Raw genomic sequence first — 20,432 nt, 5'->3', positions numbered from 1 at the left:
TTAGAAAGAGGCTGTTACAAAGAGGAAAGGCAGAGTACCTCAGAGGAGGTGCAGTAGGAAGTTTGACTTGTTAGAGAAGTCAGAGATGTGTGCGGAGAAGGAATGTGTGGAGTCAAAGATGACCCAGAGGTTCTTAGCCTCGTAAGGGTGGGTAGGAGTAGGGCCAAGGGAGGCCGGCCAGAGAGTGAGGGGAAAGGATGGTGAAGGTGTACCAATGAGGAGGTTCTCCGTCTTGCTGGCACTCAGACAAAGATCACTGGCGGCACATCAATCTTGAATGGCAGTTAGGCAATCGGAGATGAGAGAAGGAGAGGAGGTGGCTGAGGGCAGCCTGAAAATGAGTTGAGTATCATCAGCGTAGCACTGGAAATTTTAGCAGAAAATGGCAATGCGGTGGGCAAGAGTTGCCAGGTATTGGTTGAAAAGCCAGGGCGAGAGGTTAGACCCCTGGGGAACACCACAGGTAGAGAGGAAGATAGATGATAGGAAGGACCCAAGTTGGACCTAGAAGGGTGGATCAGAGAGGAAAGAGGTCAGCCAGGCCACAGCCTGATCAGTGATACCCAGGTTATCACGGAGACAGTTGAGCAGGATGGTATGGTTGACCGTGTCGAAGGCAGAAGAGAGATCGAGGAGGATGAGGACAGAGGGAATGTTAGAGTCAAGGTTGGAGAGCAGATCTTAATAGATGTTCAGGAGAGTAGATTCCGTGTAGGAGATTTGACCAGGTGACCGATTGACAGTAGCCACAGTAAGGGAATGGCTAGGAGAGAGAGAGAGCCTGCAGACGAGGCATTCAAAAGAGGAGTAGGCCTGCGTAAGAATGACAGAGGCTGGAATCCATTTGGGGAAGATCAGAGCTACACCTCCTCTGGAGTGGTTGGACCTGTGCAAGGAGAGGATCTTGTAGCCGTCAGGGAGGAGAGTGTCAAAGCTTGTGACAGAGCTGGGTGTGAACCATGTCTCGGTGAGACCGAGGACATTGCGGTCAAGTTCCTCCAGGAGGTGGCAGATTTCTGAGGAGTGTTTGACAGCTGAGCGAGAGTTAAGAGTGGCAATATGGAGACGGTTGCCGTCCTTGAAAGACTTCCGGGGAGGGGTACAAATTAGAGGTACGCCCGGCAGAGGTATAGAAGCGGAAGGAGAAGAGGGCAAGGTAGCAAAGGAGGAGACAGCAGGAGAAGGCGAGGAAGCCGTGGAGAGCAGAGAGGGGACAGCAGGAGAAGTAAGGAAATTGATGAGGCGCGGAAAGCATCTATCAAAGAGGAGAAGACTGCCCTGGGGGCCTTGGACCAAACGGTACCATTCAAGTACACATTAATGATGACCTTGGAGGAGTGGAAGGAGCCCATTAGGGCCTCCCACTCGGTGTCACCATTGATGGGAGAAGGAAAGAAAGGAGAAAGCACAGAGACCATATGAAGAATCCATAGGTCTGGTGAGGGAACGACAAAGAGGATGTTGGTGAAGGTTTGCCTTGAGGCGGCACTGGTATAGGTGTCAGCGATAGGGAGGCCTGGTTTGAAGACCAGGATATCCCTTTTAAATGTCTTCCTACCAGATAGTGAGGAGGCCAAGGTTTCAAAATGCAATTTTAAATACTTTCACAATGCAATTTTGTTTGAACACACCTAGAAAATCACACCTAAGTCTGAGACTCCTGTAAGGGGGAGGGGAAAGCCTAGGTTACACAGTGCCCTTTTAAATATTTTCACAATGCAAGTTTGAGAATCTGCTGTGGGGTAGGATTGACAGGGTAGAGTGCAGGCTCAAACGACTAACCAGAGCCGCTCCTACCTTGTAAGTCGCTGCTGGATGAGGGCTGGCTGCTAGCTTCCACTGTGGACACCTGCAGAAACAGCTGGAGCCGCCTCTGTTGGGGCCGCCCTTTGCCTAGGGGCCCTTAGCCAGAGGGGCTGCCGGGCAGAGGGCTGCCCTGGGAGGGACGGTGAAGAACGAGAGACACACTAATCACTGGAGTTGGGCGGGATGGGAGGCGGGAGGGAGAAGGGAGCAGGAAGTGAAGCAAGGCCAGTAGGCTCTACACACAAGAAAACTAGCCACCCATCACAAGAGGTGGGCGGGATGGGAGGCGGGAGGGAGAAGTGAAGCGAGGGAGGGAACAAAGAAGCAACGGCGCTCAGAGCACAAACAGCCACACCCAAGTCACAATGTCATACAAAATATGACCAAGAGGCTCATGGAAACAAGTTGGCCTCACCTGATGTGCTGTGCCAAGTGATGAAGGGAGGCTAAGCGGGCTGGTAGGCTCCGCACCCGAGAAAACTAGCCACCAATCACAGGAGGCGGGCAGGATGGGAGGCGGGAGGGAGAAGGGACCATGAAGTGAAGCGAGGGAGGGAAGAAACAACGGCGCTCTGAGCGTGATCAAACAACCACAAACAAGTCGCAACGTCAAACTAAATATGCCCAGGAGGCCCACAGAAGCAAATTGGCCTCACCTGATGTACTGCACCAAGTAATCCCTGGTTATAGATTACTCGCTGGGAGTTGATAGTAACTATAAACTCAATGGTGAATGGGTTCAACACCATAAAGGAAGAACTCAGAGCAATAAGGTTGGTGGCGCTCCAGAATAGGTACGTTCTGGATCTCCTCACAGCTATGGAAGGAGAAGTTTGCGCGAAGATAGGAAATTCCTGTTGCACATTCATACCTGTCAACGATGAAGATAACGCACTCTTTCAGACGCGGTTACACAAATGGCCAAGATGCATGCAAAGATGGAAGAAGAAGCAAGTGAAACAGGGAAAGACAAGCGCTGGCTAGCCTATCTCTGGTCATGGATGCCGTCCTGGCTGGCTGATGGACTGAAAGTTATAGTTGGAGCTCTAGCACTGGGAGCAGCATCCCTGTGTGGGATCAAGATATGTATCGGCAGGTGCAAGAAGATGGCAGAAGAAGCGATAGGGATGCAAGTACTACTGGAGATGGAGACTGGAGGAGCAATGGATGATATAGTGAAAGAAAGAGAAATACTGAGAGAGAAAATAGCAGAATATGACCAATTTCCACCGGGAATGAAGGTAGACGACCCACGCAGCCTAAAGAAGTACGTTGGAAAATGGGTCTGTTGCAAACCTGAAGGTGGGTGCATCTACATCTACTGGTCCTTTGATGATCATGTAAACTACTATGGACATCTCGCTGGGATAGCGAAGGTGTGGCAGTTGGTAGATGATAGAGGAGATTGTGGTGGTGTGGTTGATAAGTCGACCAGAGGGGAGGTCGAACTATGCCCCCCGTCCCGGAAGACACTCCAATCTGAAAGAAGAACCAAAGACAAAATGGCCGCAGATCATACGAGCTCGCAGCAATCCCCACTGCACCCCCGATGGACAAGTACCACGAGAAATACCCTCTCAGTCGACCCTACAACCCAGAAGCAGTGCAAACATTACCTAAAATGGATGAAGACGCACAAGACGGAGACAGAAACAACTATTGTCGTAAATGTCCCCCGTCTCACCTGGGATCGCTTCTTGTTCTGTTCCGCGGAAGGATTCCTCTTGTGGACGGATCGGGTCTTGTATAGGCTTGCTCGAGTCTCGTCCATTTCCAGCGCGCGTTCAGAGTTCCAGGAAGGTCACAGTTCCAGGATGTCCAGGAAGAAAGTAGCGGTCGCTAGGGTTGAGGATTCTGGGAGCAGATTTAGAGGGGTAAAGGAGGTAGGAAGAAAGAAGGGACCAGGAAACTAGGAATAGTGGATTCGCCGAACAGCACACACACATCTAGTCACTACCTAATGATAGCGTTGAGATGCGCTGGGCCGCTGCCAATTTATAGAACGTGCCGTGTCCGACGTAAAGGCTGGTGCGAGGCAAGTCACTTGGCACGGCCATGTTGGGAGTAACAAGGAATACAAGCCCCGTCGCAATAAGGACCAGGAAGTCCAGAAAGGGCAAGTTCTATGGGTCATGACAGCATGCCTCCTCTGAAAACCTGTTCCACCAGATTTGCCCGGGTGTGCGAGATGGAATCTTCTAAGCAATCGAGGGGTATTTAGGTTAGAAACTGGTTCCCAGGTTCTCTCGCTAGCAGGATATCCTTTCCATTCAACCAGGTATTGAAGTCGACCCCGTTTATACCTGGAATCGCATATTCTGGACACTTCATATTCCAGTTGATTGTCCACAATCACAGGACTGGGTCTGCAGGTTTTCCGGGTGGATCGGACGTAGGGTTTCAATAGAGAGGTGTGAAAGACTGGGTGTATTCTCTTCCAGGAGTCTGGTAGCTTGAGCCAGAATGAGAAAGGATTGATGATTTCCTTTATGGAAAATGGTCCATAGTACCGGGGGGCTAATTTGTTTGGCCGTAGATGTTGTGGTAATAGTTTCGAGGACAACCAGACTTGATCACCAATGGAATAAGAAGGCGCTGGTCTTCTTTTGGAGTCCGCATAATGCTTAGTGTGTGTCTGGGCCTCTTCCAATTGTTCTTTGGCTTCCTTGTGTATGTTGATGAGAGTCTCAATCCATGAGTCGAGAGTAGGTACTGGTGTGGGATGTGGACGAACAGAAGGTAAAATGGACGGGTGAAAACCTTGACTGCAATAGAAAGGGCTGACCTTGACTGCTGAGTGATCGGAATTGTTGTAGGCAAACTCGGCCAAGGGCATAAGGAGAGACCAGTCATCCTGAACATTGGTGGCAAAACAACGAAGATATTGCTCTAGAATCTGATTTACACGTTCTGTGACTCCGTTGGTTTGTGGGTGATAACGTGATGAGAGAGCGCGTTGGATCCCTAGAATAAGACACAGATGTTTCCAGAATTGTGAAACGTATTGAGGAGAAAAGGACCCCAGCAGCGGCAATAATTGACTACAGGTTGGATGCACTTGGACAGAGTGTCATATTAGATGTGGAATTGCAGGCGAGAAACACGGTCAGTGTCTCGGAGCGGAGTGAACCACTAAGGTGCATCCTGGAGCAGAGCACGAATTCTGAGGAGGTTGAATTGTGGATTGTGATTTGTAACTACGAGAGACAGCGCTGACAGGACCAGCAGAGGTCCCACCTGAGGTCAGTCACTTATGTTCTGTTGCCATTGCCTTGATTACTCACGGCCCGATGTTTCACACAACCGCCGCGGCTTGCAGTTGTTTACCTTTGAATAGAACCCGGTTGCCAGGTGAATGAATGGTCGACCACGAGCGCGAGGAACTCCCGCATTGGATCTCTTAATGTTGCAGCCTTGCGCCACGTCAGCACGCAATTAGACTAAAGGACCTGGAAACGTGGTGGCCATCTTTACGTCGTGTCAGTAATACGCTTCGGATAAACGAGACGACCCGATTACATTGACACACACCAACTGGGTGTGCAGTCGGACGCCGGACCTGGAATGGTGAATTAAACTGGAATCTACCTGGTGGGTGCACACCTTGTAATTTTGGTACAGCTGGGTGACGTTTTGGAGTGTTTGTTATCTGGGGGTGACATTTGTTAATTCACAGCATGGCAAACGTACCAGCCCCAGTATTCTTCCTTCCTACGCCAGGTGAACCTAGAGTGCGTTGGTTAGACTGGAAGGAGGGATTTCACAAATATGCACTGGCAGCATTTGGACCCAACTTCTCTAATGAGCGCAAAGAGGCGCTTCTTTTTCATTGCTTAGGTGCCGCAGGGTAGGAAGTGGTCAAAAAACTACCAGAACCTCCAGACATCCCTGATGCGGGGCCATATGAGAAGACTTTGGACAAACATTACTGTGTTGAAGAAAACATAATTTTTGAGAGGTACAAATTTGCTACGAGAGCTCAGAAAACTGGAGAGAGTATTGAGGAATTCGTAACTGCTCTTAGAGGCTTAGCCATCAAATGTAGATTTGACCATTGTCGAGATGAGCATGTCAGGGATCAACTGATGATTAAGTGTTCTAATGATAACATCAGGAAGGAGTTATGGAAGGAAAGAAATCCTTCTCTTGACAGGGCAATTGAGATAGCGAAAATGATAGAACACACAGACAAATGTATAAAGGTTCTCCAACTGGATAATACATCTCAGGATAAGTCCAAAACAGATGACAATGAAGCTGCCATACACAAGGTTTCGAGAGAGATGCAGAGAAGTGTGGCAGGAACTTCGCGTCGTCCTTGGTAAATGGGTAGGAGACCTGAGGGTCGTCAAGGTCCCTCCACCAGAGTATGGGGACAACAAGGGTCATCTACCAGAGGACCGCCCAGTGAGAATAATACATTTAGGGGTGGCAGAGACTTGATTTGGAAATCTTGGAGTCTAGGATGTCTTGTATTTCGAATTCCAGTTCTCCGTCCACAAGAATAGGGTCTGGAGATTTCGTCAAACGGGTTCCAGGTTGCATGGGCTTCAGTAGAGAAACGTGGAAAACTGGATGTATTTTCATATGGGCAGGTAGAACCAATTTAACTGCCACTGGATTTATTATGGCAGTGATTGGGTAAGGTACCAGGCATCGTGGATTGAAAGTACGCAGTCCTTTGAGAGGTAACTGTTTGGTTGATAGCCAGACTTGATCTCCCACAAGATATTGAGGGGCCTGCTTTCGACGTAGGTCTGCACACTTCTTGTATTGTTCCTTGGCTCGCTTAAGGTGAGACGTGGCCTCTTTAAAGGCTTGAGTGATTGTAGAATGCAGATGATCTACAGCTGGGGTCCCAAGAGTCTGAGGGGGGTCAAGATTTGAGGTGCGGGGGTGGATTCCATATAAAAGAAAAAAAGGAGTCTTTCCGGTTCCAGCATGGACTGAATTATTATAAGCGTACTCCGCAATCCAGAGAATGTCTTTCCAAGTACTCTCCGATTGTTGTAACATGCAGCGCAAATATTGTTCCAGGGTTTGGTTGGTCCTCTCGGTCTGCCCGTCGGTCTGGGGATGATGGCTGGTTGAAAGCCTTACATCAATTTGGGCTAGGCGACAACAACTCCGCCAGAAGTGGGAAATAAATTGACTTCCTCTGTCTGAGATTAAAACTGAAGGAAAGCCGTGCAACCGAACGATGTTTTCGAGGAACTCTCGGGCCAGAATTGAAGCTGTGGGTAATCCTTTCAATGGGATAAAATGAGCCATTTTCGAGAATAGGTCCACAATTACTAAAATTGTATTAAATCCGGAGCATGGTGGTAAATCCGTGATGAAGTCCATGGAGAGAGTATGCCATGGGTGTGGGGGAATGTCTATGGGTTGTAAGAGGCCTGCTGGTTTCTCCTTCTGGCTTTTGCTTTGGGCGCACACACCACAGGAATTTATGAAATCCTTAATGTCCTTTCTCCAAGACGGCCACCAAAAATGCCTTTTTATCTTTTCTGACGTTTTGGCAATACCTGGATGTCCTTCCATTAAGGAGTCATGGTAACATGAGATCACCTGTTTTTGTAAATCGGTACAAGGTAGATATAACCTTCCTCGAAAGTATAGTAAGTTCTTATCCGTAGTGAAGTCTTTTCCCTTGAGTTGCCAGTCTTGCACCTCTGCTGGAGTCAGAAGTTTTTTAATTGTAACTTCCATGTCTTCAATGGATTGTGCATTAACCAAACCCAGGATTCTCTGTTCTGGAATTATGGGCACGGGTTCAGGATTGGTCGTGAGTTCATCTACTCCAATTCGGGAGAGGGCATCAGCTTTACCATTCTTGTTGCCAGGTCGGTAAGTTATCACAAAGTCGAATTCGGCGAAAAATAGTGCCCAGCGAAGTTGTCTAGAGGATTGAGCTTTGGCTGATTTAAGGTACTGTAAATTACGATGATCCGTAATGACGGTGACTGTGTGTCGGGCTCCCAGGAGATAATGCCGCCAGGCTTTAAAGGCGGACTTAATAGCCAAAAGTTCCTTATCTGTAATGGTATAGTTGATTTCGGGAGCCGAAAATTTGCGGGACCAAAATGCCACTGGGTGTAACTGGATTGTCTCTGGGTCTCTTTGCGAAAGCACTGCTCCCATTGCGAGACTGGAAGCATCGGTCTCAACGATATAGGGGAGTTCCGGACGAGGATGTTTTAAAACCGGAGCCGAGGTGAATTTTGTTTTTAGTTCTTGAAAAGCTTGTTCAGCCTCTGTCGACCACTCGAAACGTTTATTTTTTCTAAGGAGGGCTGTAATGGGTTGGACTACTCGAGAGAAATCTGGAATGAACCTACGATAAAAGTTGGCGAAGCCCAACATGCTTTGAACACCTTTCACAGACGTTGGTGAGGGCCACTTAATGATAGCGTCCACTTTCCTTGAGTCCATGTGGACTCCATTAGGTGACAAAATAAATCCCAAAAATTCGACCTCAGTGACATGAAAAACGCATTTCTCCAGCTTTGCAAAAAGTCTGTGTTTACGGAGCCTCTCCAGTACTGCTGTGACATGTTTTCGATGTTCCGCCTCAGAGGACGAGTAGACCAGAATGTCATCTATATAGACAACTACACACACGTCAATGAGCTCTCTGAGGACGTCATTCATAAAATACTGAAAGGCAGCCGGTGCGTTGCATAATCCAAAGGGCATTACTTGATACTCGAACAGTCCATATTTAGTACGAAAGGCCGTCTTGCATTCATCGCCCTCTTTTATTCGCACCAAATGGTAAGCTCCTCTGAGGTCCAGCTTTGTGTAGATACAGGCACTTTTAACTTGGTCAAGAAGTTCAGGGATCAATGGTAACGGATACCTGTTCTTAATCGTAATCTGGTTTAGGGCACGATAATCTATACATGTTCTTAGGTCTCCCTCTTTTTTTGGAACGAAGAACAGAGCTGAGGAGGCTGGGGACTTCGAAGGACGGATAAATCCATTAGCCAGGTACTGGTCCAAATACTGCCTCAGGTGAACATTTTCAGGTTCTGTGAGGGCATAAATTCGACTGCACGGAGGAGTGGATCCCGGAATCAAGTCTATCTGGCAGTCGTATGATCTGTGAGGAGGCAGAGAATTAGCTTGATCTTTCCGAAAGACATCTTGAAATTCCCGGTATTCTGGAGGCAGTTGAGGATTCTCAAAAGTAGTTGCTGCCAGCTTAGTAAGGGGCTGAGGATAACAGATAGGAGCGCATTCTGGAAACCGGATTGTCTTTGCTCGCCAATCAATTTGAGGATTGTGCTTCTCCAACCAAGGGATTCCCAGGATAACTTGAAACGGCAGAGCCTTGATCACGTCAAACACGATCTTCTCTTGATGTCCATCTTGGCTTATCAATGTCACTTCCATGGTGGTGTGAGTTACTGGTCCGGAAGCTATTTCCGTACCATCCACGGTGGTGATGACGTCTTTCACCGTCTTAGGACAAAGAGATAGATTCATCCTGGCGGCCAATTCACAGTCCACGTAATTGCAGATTGCGCCACTATCAATGTATGCTTTAAGGGCATGCATACGATTAGGTTGTTCTGGACTCACGAGGACCATGGGCATGATGAAATGCGAGGTCAAAGAACTGGTTTTAACGCTCGGCAAGCGGACCTCTACACTTGTCGGGCGAGGTCGTTTTCCGACTCCGAACCTTTGGCACCTTTATCAGAAGCTCCTACTATCTTCTTCCTTGGTTTCACTGGGCAATCTTGAAGGAAGTGTCCCGAGTTTCCGCAATAGAGGCACAATTGCAATTGTCTTCTTCTTTCCCTTTCGTTTTGGGTTAGAGGTCCTTTCACAACCCCAATCTGCATGGGTTCCACGGTATCATTTCCTTTAGCTGAACTCTGTGGTCTAGAAAAAACTCAAGTTTCAAATCTGGAACGATCGGCCTTCCGATTCTGTATTCTATGATCCAATTGAACCACCAGGTCGATGTATTCGGAACAGTCTTGTGGAGGATTCACCACCTGAGCCAGAACGTCTTTAAGTTCTCCACGCAGGCCTCTGTAGAAAAGGGTGATTCTCTTGTCCTCAGGCCATCCGGTTTCAACCACTAATCTGTTGAACGATGCAATGTAGGCCAGAAGATCTTGATTGCCCTGTCGTAGTGAAAGAAGTTCATTGTCCAGGGCCTGTCCCTGCGAGTGTCTTGCAAACAATTTTTCCATACTAGCTTGGAAATCCTGGAATTATGAAGAACAGGGTCATCTTGAGTCACTAAAGGAATAGACCAATCTGCGGCACTGCCAATAAGATATGAGAGCACGAAGGCCACCTTAGCCTGGTCCGTTGGGAAAGCGGCGGGTCTGCATAAAAAATGCAAGCGACACTGATTGATGAACACAGCAAATCTTTTCGGATCACCTGAAAAGCGCTCGGGCGGAGCCAAAGGTACATTTCCTGGTAGGTTAATGTGCACCGGATTGGTAGAAGTCGTTGGAGCATGACTCCCACTAGGAGTAGGCAGAGGAGTTTGTCCCGCTTGGGCTTGCAGCAATTGTCTAGCCAAGTCGTCTGTTCGTTCCTTAGAGACGACTAACTCCCTCCTTAAGGCATTCGTTTCCTGGCGTGCTGCGTGTACTTCTGCCCTCAACTCCCCAAGTAACTGGGCCAATTGGTCTGTGTCTGAAGTTTCCATTGCGCCTGGGCGGGAAATATGTGGTAAGGCTTCGCGTTCTGTAACGCTCACCTGATTCCCTCGGAGGCGCGGGTCTTGACTGGGCGGTGAAACCGTCTTCAGCGTTAGGCGTAGGATTCGTTTGGCTCCCGGATTAGGCCCCTTCTTCACTGCAAATTTGACCTGAAGGGTGAGGTGTCTGCAAGTAGAAAATCTAGGTATTAGTGGCTGGAAGGTTGGGAGAAATTCCAAGCCCCTCTCTCTCCCTCTCTCCCCGTGGTACTGGGTTGTAGTCGCGCTCACCTTAAATAGGTGAATGCCGGGCTCTCCATCCTGCGTCTTGTTCAGGGGCGCTGGGTCCAGTTATTTCATTGGATTTGAGTTCAGCCTCTTGATTGCAGAGGGTGATTTGAGAGCGATGCCGCCGTTTGCTGCACGAGCGTGACTTGTAAGTATTAAAGTTCTTTTTAGATTGCTCTCTTTTAATGTCTATGTCTTTTTCCTTTTCAGTTGCTGCCGGTGCCAAAGAAGATGCCCTCCCGGTTCGTGGCAATGAACGAAGCAAGAAGATGGAGAATAGGTTGGCACGTAAGAAGAAAGGCTGGTCTAGGGCTGTAGAATGCACCTTAATGTCTCTTTTTGTCTTTACAGGTGATGGAAGGCGGCGCGAGCAGAGTTGGGGCGAGCGTAACGCAGGTAAGTCGTTTTGCAACTAAGCGTTAGTAACCAATGTTCCTTGTCTTTGCAGGCCCGATGCCGGACGAGAAATGCAGAAAAAACGCCTTGGATGCTGCCGATGGATCGGGTAAGTTGGAGCGCCAACCTTGCTTTTGCCTAACCTGTGCCTTTTGTTTTTGCAGGAGTTGCTGAAGACTGCAGATTGGTTCCAGCAGGTAATTTTCTTATTCACAGGATCCGGAGCTGAAGATTCCCTGGAGCTGACACGGTGAGCGTCCTGCTGCAGATGCAGAATAACGCAAAGCATGTTGCACCAATCGGGTGTGGTTTAAATAGCCCACAGGAGTGCTTAGGTGTCTCCTTCCACAGCCTCGCCCAGGTAAAAGAGTTCCTGCTTCCAGAAGGGTTCCAGCATCAATGATCCAGGGAGTGGTGCCTGCCCCACCCAGAAGAAAAAGTAGTCCCTGCCAGAAGAGAATGAAACATCATTCTGCTGGTAAGTAAGCAGCATGGTCTGCTGCAGGTAGGTCCACCCAAGCACTTTCACACTTGTTATGAGCCCGGCGCTTCCTGTGCCGGGACTGGTCCATTTTATGAGCCTGGCACCACCGGTGTCAGGACAGGGTCCAAAAGGTCCCCATTGGGACTTGCTGGCGCCGATGGTATATGTTATGAGCCTGCTTCCAAGGGTGTTGGGTTGGTCCTGACTCCTTGGAAGCAGTGGTCATGACAGATAGGGACTGTCCATGTGGCCAACAGAGGTGGAGAGCTGCTGTCCTGGAGCGATCAGGCAGAGCTCAAGATAAGACTTGAAGCAAGTCACCCAGAACAGGTGTTGACTGTTGAAGGTGAAAAATCTGTCTCGAGTACTGTCATGGAGGGGGCCAGAGGGCAAACTAGTGTCACCAAGTTAGGGTGCTTGAAAGGATTTGTGCATAAAATTTGTTTGAAGAGAGATGCCATCCCCAAAGTTGCCAAATTACGTACCATTCCTTTGGCCCTTAGAAAAGATGTAGAAAGTGAATTGAAGAAAAGGGAAGGTGAAGGAGTGATAGAGAAAATTGATTCCTCAGAGTGGGTTAGTCCCATTGTAATAGTGAGAAAGGGCAATGGATCTCTGCGGATATGCATTGACCTTAGACACCTGAATAAAAATGTGGTGGCTGATAAATTCCCTTTACCCAGAATAGATGATCTATTGGCAGGTGTGTCCGGTTCCAAAGTGTTTTCTCTTATTGACTTAAAATCTGCATATCATCAAGTGGAACTACACCCTGACTCTAGAGATCTTACAGCTTTCATTACCCCTATTGGTCTCTTCAGATGTATACGCATGCCATTTGGATTGATTTCAGCAGCGAGTGTGTTTCAGAACGTAATGTACAGCCTATTGGAGGTGAGAGAGGTGTCATGTGCTACCAGGATGATGTGCTAGTGTGTGGGAAAGATGAAGTAGAACATGATAAAAGGTTAGAGAGAGTGTTGAACATATTCAAAGAGGCTGGTCTTACAGTATCTTTAGAGAAATGTATATTTAAAACTGACAAAGTTGAATATCTGGGTCATGAAATCACGGGAGAAGGTATCAAACCCAAACAAAAGGCCATAGAAGCCATTTGTAAGATGGAAGCACCAAAATCTAAAGCAGATGTACTGTCTTTTCTTGGTCTTGTTGAATTTTATGGCAAGTTCTGTAAGATTAAAGATGCCATTGCCAATGCAGCCATTTTGAAAACGCTTGAGGAAGGTAGACATTCATTACTATTTGTGGATGCCAGTGACTATGGTATTGGGGCAGTTTTAATGCAGGAAGATCAGGAGGGCTTACACACCATTTCATTTGCCTCTAGATCTCTCAAAGGACCTGAGAACAGATATTCAGTTGTAGAAAAGGAAGCATTGGCTTGTGTCTGGGGAGTGGAAAAATTCAAAAGATATCTGTGGGGCAGAGAATTCACAGTGTGCACCGACCATAAGCCCCTAATAGGAATATGTACCAAGGGTGGTCTGGAGGGTGTCTCCAGACGCATCATGAAGTGGGTGACTTCCTTACAAGGATTGCAATACGACATGCTTCACATTAGTGGTGAAACCAATGTAGTTGCTAATGCTCTATCCAGATCAGTTTTGAGAGAAATTGTGTCTGAGGAATTTTCTCCGACTTGTGAGAAGGGTGTTGAAATATTTCAGGTTCATGAGTCAGTAAAGAAAGAGGAGTGGGACAATGCATGTTCTGAGGGTGAATTGTACCAGAGAGTGTTGACATTAGTGACGCAGAACAGAATAAGAAATTATCTTGGTGATTTAGGTGGGTTTGCCAAAGTCAAAGAAGAACTCTGGATTGATAAAGGATATTTACATAGGGGACATCAGATAGTTGTACCTATCAAAATGTGAAAATTAATAATTGATCTAGCTCAGGTTGGGCATTTGGGACTGCCCAAAACCAAAGGCTTAGTTAGAGCAGAATTTTGGTGGCCCCGTCTGGACAAAGACACAGAAGAAGTGGTCAACAATTGTAGTGATTGTATTGAAGGAAATAAGGGTCTCAGGATTCAGAAAGTACCCATGACCGTTAGGAAACCCTCCACGGTTCCCTGGGATGAGGTTGCCTTGGATTTATTAGGTCCTTTCAATATCAGAGGTGGGAGAGATACCTATGTGTTGGTTGTCATAGACTTATTATCCAAGTGGCCTGAAATATTTACACTAAGAGATATATCCAGTAGTAGCATCATTAAATGTTTGGAGCAATTTTTTTTGGAGAGAAGGATTCCCCAGGAAGTGTTTATCAGATAATGGCACCCAATTGGTTTCCAGGGAATTTAGAGAGTTTTTGAGTAACCATGGCATAGAACAAATAACCACCTCATTATATCATTCCCAGACCAATGGGTGCGTAGAACGCTTCAATCGCACACTCATGGATGCCATTAGAATTGCGGTAGCCACAGGAGGTGATTGGGTCAGGACCATAATGGAGAGAACATTACAGTATAGACTAGCGCTGCACAGTGTTACGGGTGTGTCTCCTTTTGAACTACTAAGAGGGAGGAAGCCTAACTCGCACATGTGTCCAGGCTGGATGGGAAAGTCAAAATTCGTAGGAGTAGACTTGGAGGCAGTGAGGGAGAAGATATTCGAATCAGGTGTAAAATCCAAGGAGCAATATGACAGGAAAAATGCTTGTAGAGAGTTCAGTCTTGAGGAAGGTGACTGGATTAAGATCAAACTGCCTACCAAGGTGCGCAAAGGTGCATCCATATTTTCCCAGCCCAACCAGGTTGTTAAGGACTTAGGATCATCGGTTCTTGTTAAAGGAGGTGGGGTCTGGAACAAGGAGAGGATAGCAATTTGCAAAAAGGTTAACAATACCTAATAACCTTACACTACCGCATTTAACCTATTCTTTCTCATAGCTTTGTATCATTCACTATGTAAATAAGAAACTTTTAGTTCTTCAATGCAAATGTTTGTTTACATGAAGCCAGCACTCACATTTTGGTAAAAGGAAGGGAGGTGTTAGGAGGTGTTTAGACTTACCATCATTGCCATCTGCTGCTATGTAACCTAGTTACCAAGGAACCATTGCTGTTATTATTAAGCAAGAGTTCCACATTCGAGCAGCAGAGAGGATTGAGAGCAGGAGGAGAGACAGATATCCTGGCTCTCAGCTGGGGGCCTTTCTCTTGGATGTACTACTAAATAAATCCTCACTAAAGACAAAGACTGCTGTGAAGTGTGGTCTTTCACTTATTAACAGGTCCTCGGTCCGATATGATCTTGGAAGGAAGTCCATGAAGACGGAAAATGTGTTCCAGGAAGATTCCAGCAAGTTCTGAGGAGGATGGTAGTTTATACAGAGGCGTAAAATGAGCCATATGAGTGAACAAGTCTATGGTTACCATGATGGTCGTGTATCCTCGGGAAGGTGGTAATTCCACAATGAAGTCTGTAGCAATGAATTCCCATGGTCTTGTTGGCAGCGATTGTTGCAGTAGGAGACCCGCCGGTCTCTTGTTATCATGTTTGTTTTGACTGCAGACAGCACAAGCTTTGATGTACTGTTGTACGTCGGTCTTCATTCCAGGCCACCAAAACTGTCTTTGTATAAGACGGAGGGTGTTAGTTATGCCACGATGTCTGGAGTGAATGGTATCATGGGAGAGGTTTATCATTATTTGTTGTAATTTCTGTGTAGGAATGACCAGTGCATTGTCCTTGAATAAATATCCTTCCTTAAGTCTTAGGTTCCATGGATTCTTCCTTGAAATATCCTTGAAAGCGTCAGCAATCATGTTTTGTGATCCGGGAACATGAGTGATTTGGAATTTTTGGTACTGGGCAAAGAAGTAGGCCCAACGCACCTGACGACTGTTCCTGCACTCCCATGACTGTAGAATTTGAAGATTCCGATGGTCCGTGCGGACCTGAACTGGATATCTAGCACCCAGAAGTAGATGTCGCCATTCAGTGAAGAAGGCTTGGCGGATGGCTAACAGTTCCTTTTCCAGGACGGAGTAGTGTGTCTCACTGGGAGTCAGGGTTCGTGAGAGGTAAGCAATGGGGTGTTCCAGTTTATCCTCAAGTACCCGTTTCAAGACCGCTCCAATGGCGTAGTTAGAGGCATCCGTTTCCACTAGGAATGGGCGATTTATGTCGGGTTGGGCCAGGATGGGGGCTTGCGTGAACTCTGTCTTCAATCGTTGGAACGCTTTTCCGAGAACGATCTCGGAAAAGGTAGAAATGAACTACCGGTAGAAGTTGGCAAGCCCCAGGAAGGATTGGACTTGTTTCACAGATGTGGGAGCGGGCCAAGCCAGTATGGCTTTTACCTTTGAAGGGTCCATACCAATTCCTTCTGGGCTAAGGATGAATCCTAGGTAGTGAACAGAAGTAACGTGAAACAAGCATTTTTCGGGTTTGGCTAAAAGTTTGTATTCACGGAGTCGTTGTAATACTGCCTTTACATGTTCTTCATGCTTTAGAGGATCCTTGGAAAAGATCAATATGTCATCCAGATAGACAATGACGAAGAGGAATAACATGTCAGAAAACACCCTATCCATAAAACATTGAAAAACTGCGGGAGCATTAGCTAGTCCAAAGGGTGTTCTGAAGGCTGTTTTCCATTCGTCTCCTTCCGGACACGGATTAAATGGTTGGCACCCCGGAGATCCAACTTCGTGAATATTACGGTGCCTCTCACAGCTTCCAGGATATCAGAGATCAGGGACAGTGGGTACCGATCTTTGAGGGTGCATTGATTTAAGCCACGATAGTCGAGGCAAGGTCTGAGTTCCTTGGTGTCCTTCTTGGGAACGAAGAACAACAAAGCACCCGCTGGAGATTTTGAGGGTCTTATGGTGCCGTTTTCAAGATTGGTGTCCAGGTATTCTCGGAGGGCCTTTTTCTCAGGTTCAGAAAGAATGAACATTCTGCCGAAGGGAATCACTGCTGACGGATCTGTATCTATGGCACAGTCTTCAGGTCTGTGAGGGGGTAAGGCCTGGGCTATGGCAGTTGAAAATACATCAGCATTCCCCTGATAGGCCTCTGGGACTTGTATGATATTGGAAACCATGAGTGGTGTTTTCTGGTCTGTTAGTGGTTCTTTAGGAGGTGTTGAGGAGAGATCCAGGGATAGACAGTGGGACAGACAAAACTCTGCACCCAGGAATAGTGATCCTGTTGTCCAATTGATATACGGATTGTGCTTTTGTAACCAGGGCATACCCAATACCATGGGGTAATGGGCTGACTTAATGATGTCGAATGTAATCCGCGCTTGGTGATGGTTTATGGAAAGTTGGATCTCTTTTGTCTGCAGGCTTATGGGTCCTGAAGAGAGGGGTCTTCCGTCGATTGCTTCCACCGGCTGCATGGTGCTTTGTGTCTCGTACGGAATATGATGACTAACAACCCAGTCTTGATCAATGAAAATTCCCATAGCTCTGCAGTCCACCAAGGCCAGAATGGGATAGGTCTTAGGGCCTCATCACGAGTTGGGCTGTAGCCTTTAAATGCGGTGATAACGGTATTACTGCTGCATTTAAGGGCTGGCCCTATCACGAGTTGGGCGCTAAATCGGCTGTTTTACCTCCAGCTTTTTTCTGGAGGTGAAATTCCATGTTTTCGGCTGTATTAGCCCGCAATATTAGCACCGATAATTTCCCATTGGATCCAATGGACCCAATCAGGAATGGGGATTTACCGTTAAGGCCCAACCTGTGATTCGGTGGTAATACCACCGGACCGGTCGGTGCTAGGGCTATTACAGTCGGCGTTATTACAGTCGGAAATACAGCCCAACTCGTGATGAGGCTCACATTCTGGGAGGGTGACAGGAAGGCCTGTAGTATCACCAAATTGTTTTGTCCAGGAGAGTTCAAGGATGGAATTGATGTGGAGCAAACATCTCTCTCCCGACACCTCGCTCCATCTAGGATCGGGAGCTGGCGTTTCCCGAACGCCGTGGAGGGGCTAGAGGACATTCTCTAACAAGGTGTTTATCCGAGGCACAATACATGCACAGGCCTGTGTGGATCCTTCTCATCCTTTCTTGTGGGGAAATAGGTCCACGGGAGGCTCCTATTTGCATGGGTTCCGGATCAATGTCAGGGGTTGGGGCAGGATCGGTTTTTACAGAAGTCTCAAGGGAGTTCTTTTGAAAGGGTATCTTGGTCTTTCTTCTTTCAGCCTTTCTTTCCTGGATTCGGAAGTCTATTTGCATGGCCAGATAGCCTGGAATGAGCTAGGACGAGCCACTCTGGCTAATTCATCCTTTATATCCTCATTTAGACCCCTGCGAAATAGAGTGAAACTTGCTTCTGAGGACCAATCTGCTTCCTTGGCCAGTTGTTTGAATCTAGTAACATATGTTAGCATATCCTGGGATCCCTGTCGGTAATCAAGTGACTGTTCCTGAGCACTATAAACCTATTCTGGGCAGTCGAACATAGTTTTGAGTGCCTGAATAAATCCATCATAATCATCCAGGAGGGCATCTCCAGAGTTGACTAGGGGAGTGGCCCAGGTCAACGCGTTCCCTGTGAGGTGCGAGATTATGAAGCCCACCTGCGCCCTGGAAGTTGAAAAATAGTAGGGCTTAAAAGTAAAATGCACCAAGCAGGAATCCAGGAATCCACGTAAGGACTTTGCCGAGCCATCATATTTGTCTACCACTCCACCCAGTAACACACTCTCCTTGTTGGCAGAGTCGCAAGACAAAACAAGTTGCTTTAACGCAGCATTCTCCGCTTTTATGTTCTGCACTTCAGTTGTTAGTTCGTGCATGCCACACATGAGGTCCTGGACTGCTTTCTCCATAGCAGTATCAGTGTCGGTCGTTTGGCGTCTCAAACTATCGTAAATCTCCCCCCGTCTCACCTGGGATTGCTTCTTGTTCTGTTCCGCGGATGGATTCCTCTTGTGGACGATTCGGGTCTTGTATAGGCTCGCTCGAGTCTCGTCCGTCTCCAGCACGCGTTCAGAGTTCCAGGAAGGTCGCAGTTCCAGGATGTCCAGGAAGAAAGTAGCGGTCGCTAGGGTTGAGGATTCCAGGAGAAGATTTAGAGGGGGAAAGTGGTAGGAAGGAAGAAGGGACCAGGAAACTAGGAATAGTGGATTCGCCGAACAGCACACACACGTCTAGTCACTACCTAATGATAGCGTTCAGACGCGCGGGGCCGCGGGGCGTGGCCAATTTATAGAACGTGCCATGTTCGACGTAAAGGCTGGTGCAAGGCAAGTCACTTGGCACGGCCATGTTGGGAGTAACAAGGAATACAAGCCCTGTCGCGATAAGGACCAGGAAGTCCAGAAAGGGCAAGTTCTATGGGTCATGATAACTATATAGACAGAATCGACTAAAGCGCTGACAAGCCATGCTGCAAGTCGTTAGAGACCACACAACATAGCAGCATCAGACATGAAACACACGTGCCATCTGCATATTCAGGACACCCACACACCCAAATACACGAAGAATACATGCGTACAGTTCTATGAGTTAGAGGACAGTGGGCCTCATTACAAGTTTGCCTGTCCGGTAACAAAGGTACCGGTAAGCTTGCTGGTACCATTGTTACCGGACCGGCAAACTACGAGTCTGCGAGTGGGTGCCCTTCTGACCACCAGGTCTGACCTGGTGGGCGGAAAGGCACTTGCTCGCAGACCTTGAAGGATGCACCGGCAGCATTCATGAATGGTGCTGGTGCATCCATCTTACCCATTCCCATTGAGTCCAATGGGACTCAAATGGGAATGGGGATTAATATTTTCTGGCGCCCCGGAATGGGCGATTAGCGGGTCCGCCGGGGCTGTAATGCCCCGGTAATTACCCATTCCCAGGTGCCATAAAATTCATGACTCCGGCAGCAGCCGTGCCGGTATTTACCGGCACGGCTACCGCCAACCTTGTAATGACCCCCTGTGAGATGCACATTTTGTCTGCACTTTTATTATTTTGCCATTAGCTTGCTGCAGTAACGCATTACCCGCAAGATGTGAGAAGGCACATACAGGAGAAACCAGACCATGGCTTAGGAAATCATAGTAGGCCATAGCCGTCTCAGAACACCTGAAGCCACGCTGAATGCTGTGCAAGCAGAACTACTGCGTGTGGAACTGCCAAGGTTGCAATGTTGCAAGTGACATTATTTACCCTGAACCGACGTAACACCGGTAGCAAAGAAGAATCATTCTTCTTAAATGAAGAATAATTCAGAGCTCCAGAGCTCACAAACACTGTCTCTGGACACGTGACCCAGCCGAGCTGATAGTGGGCCAAGAATTGGCAGCTGTGAAGAAGCACCAGTCTCACGGACCAGACAATGGTCGCAAACAAAGTTGTTACACTCGAGCTACAGTTATACTCTGGGAAAGGAGTGCTCTCACGGCAATAACGGTCTACAAACGAGTACAACGAAGACACATAATTGCCCACCGCAGACACATAGTTGCACATAGCACCGTGAACAGGTGCACGCCGAGCTGGGAATTGATTTTGTCCCAGGCCTGGGGGCTCTCAGCTCAGCCAATCACAATTCATGACCGTAGGGGTGGGTAGCTGGGGCCACCACCCAATCATTAGGTCTGCATACTGTAACAATTAGTAAGTAATAGTTTTCGGGGATGGTCCAGGCCTGACACAGCAACGTCCAATCCACTAACCTCTATAGGGGCTACTATGGAGGAACTACCACTTGTCACCCAATCCAGAGTGGAGTTAGGTTTCTGGAGAATGGCCCAGGGTGTGACGTACTTGTGATGTAATATTCTATCAAAACTG

The 20,432-nt window shown here is 47.6% G+C and overlaps 1 protein-coding gene across 3 annotated transcripts in view; it reads right to left on the bottom strand.

The window, feature by feature from the left end:
• Nucleotides 1-20,432, bottom strand: part of LOC138447917 (zinc finger protein 84-like) — a 457,921-nt gene that overhangs the window by 122,147 nt on the left and 315,342 nt on the right. The gene's annotated exons all lie outside the window — the stretch shown is intronic.

This window comes from Ambystoma mexicanum, chromosome 3q (assembly GCF_040938575.1).
Source record: "Ambystoma mexicanum isolate Mex_15411 chromosome 3q, UKY_AmexF1_1, whole genome shotgun sequence".
Classification (NCBI taxonomy): domain Eukaryota; kingdom Metazoa; phylum Chordata; class Amphibia; order Caudata; family Ambystomatidae; genus Ambystoma; species Ambystoma mexicanum.
The sequence above is the reverse complement of the archived record's forward strand: the minus strand, read 5'-3'. Positions and strand labels throughout refer to the sequence as shown.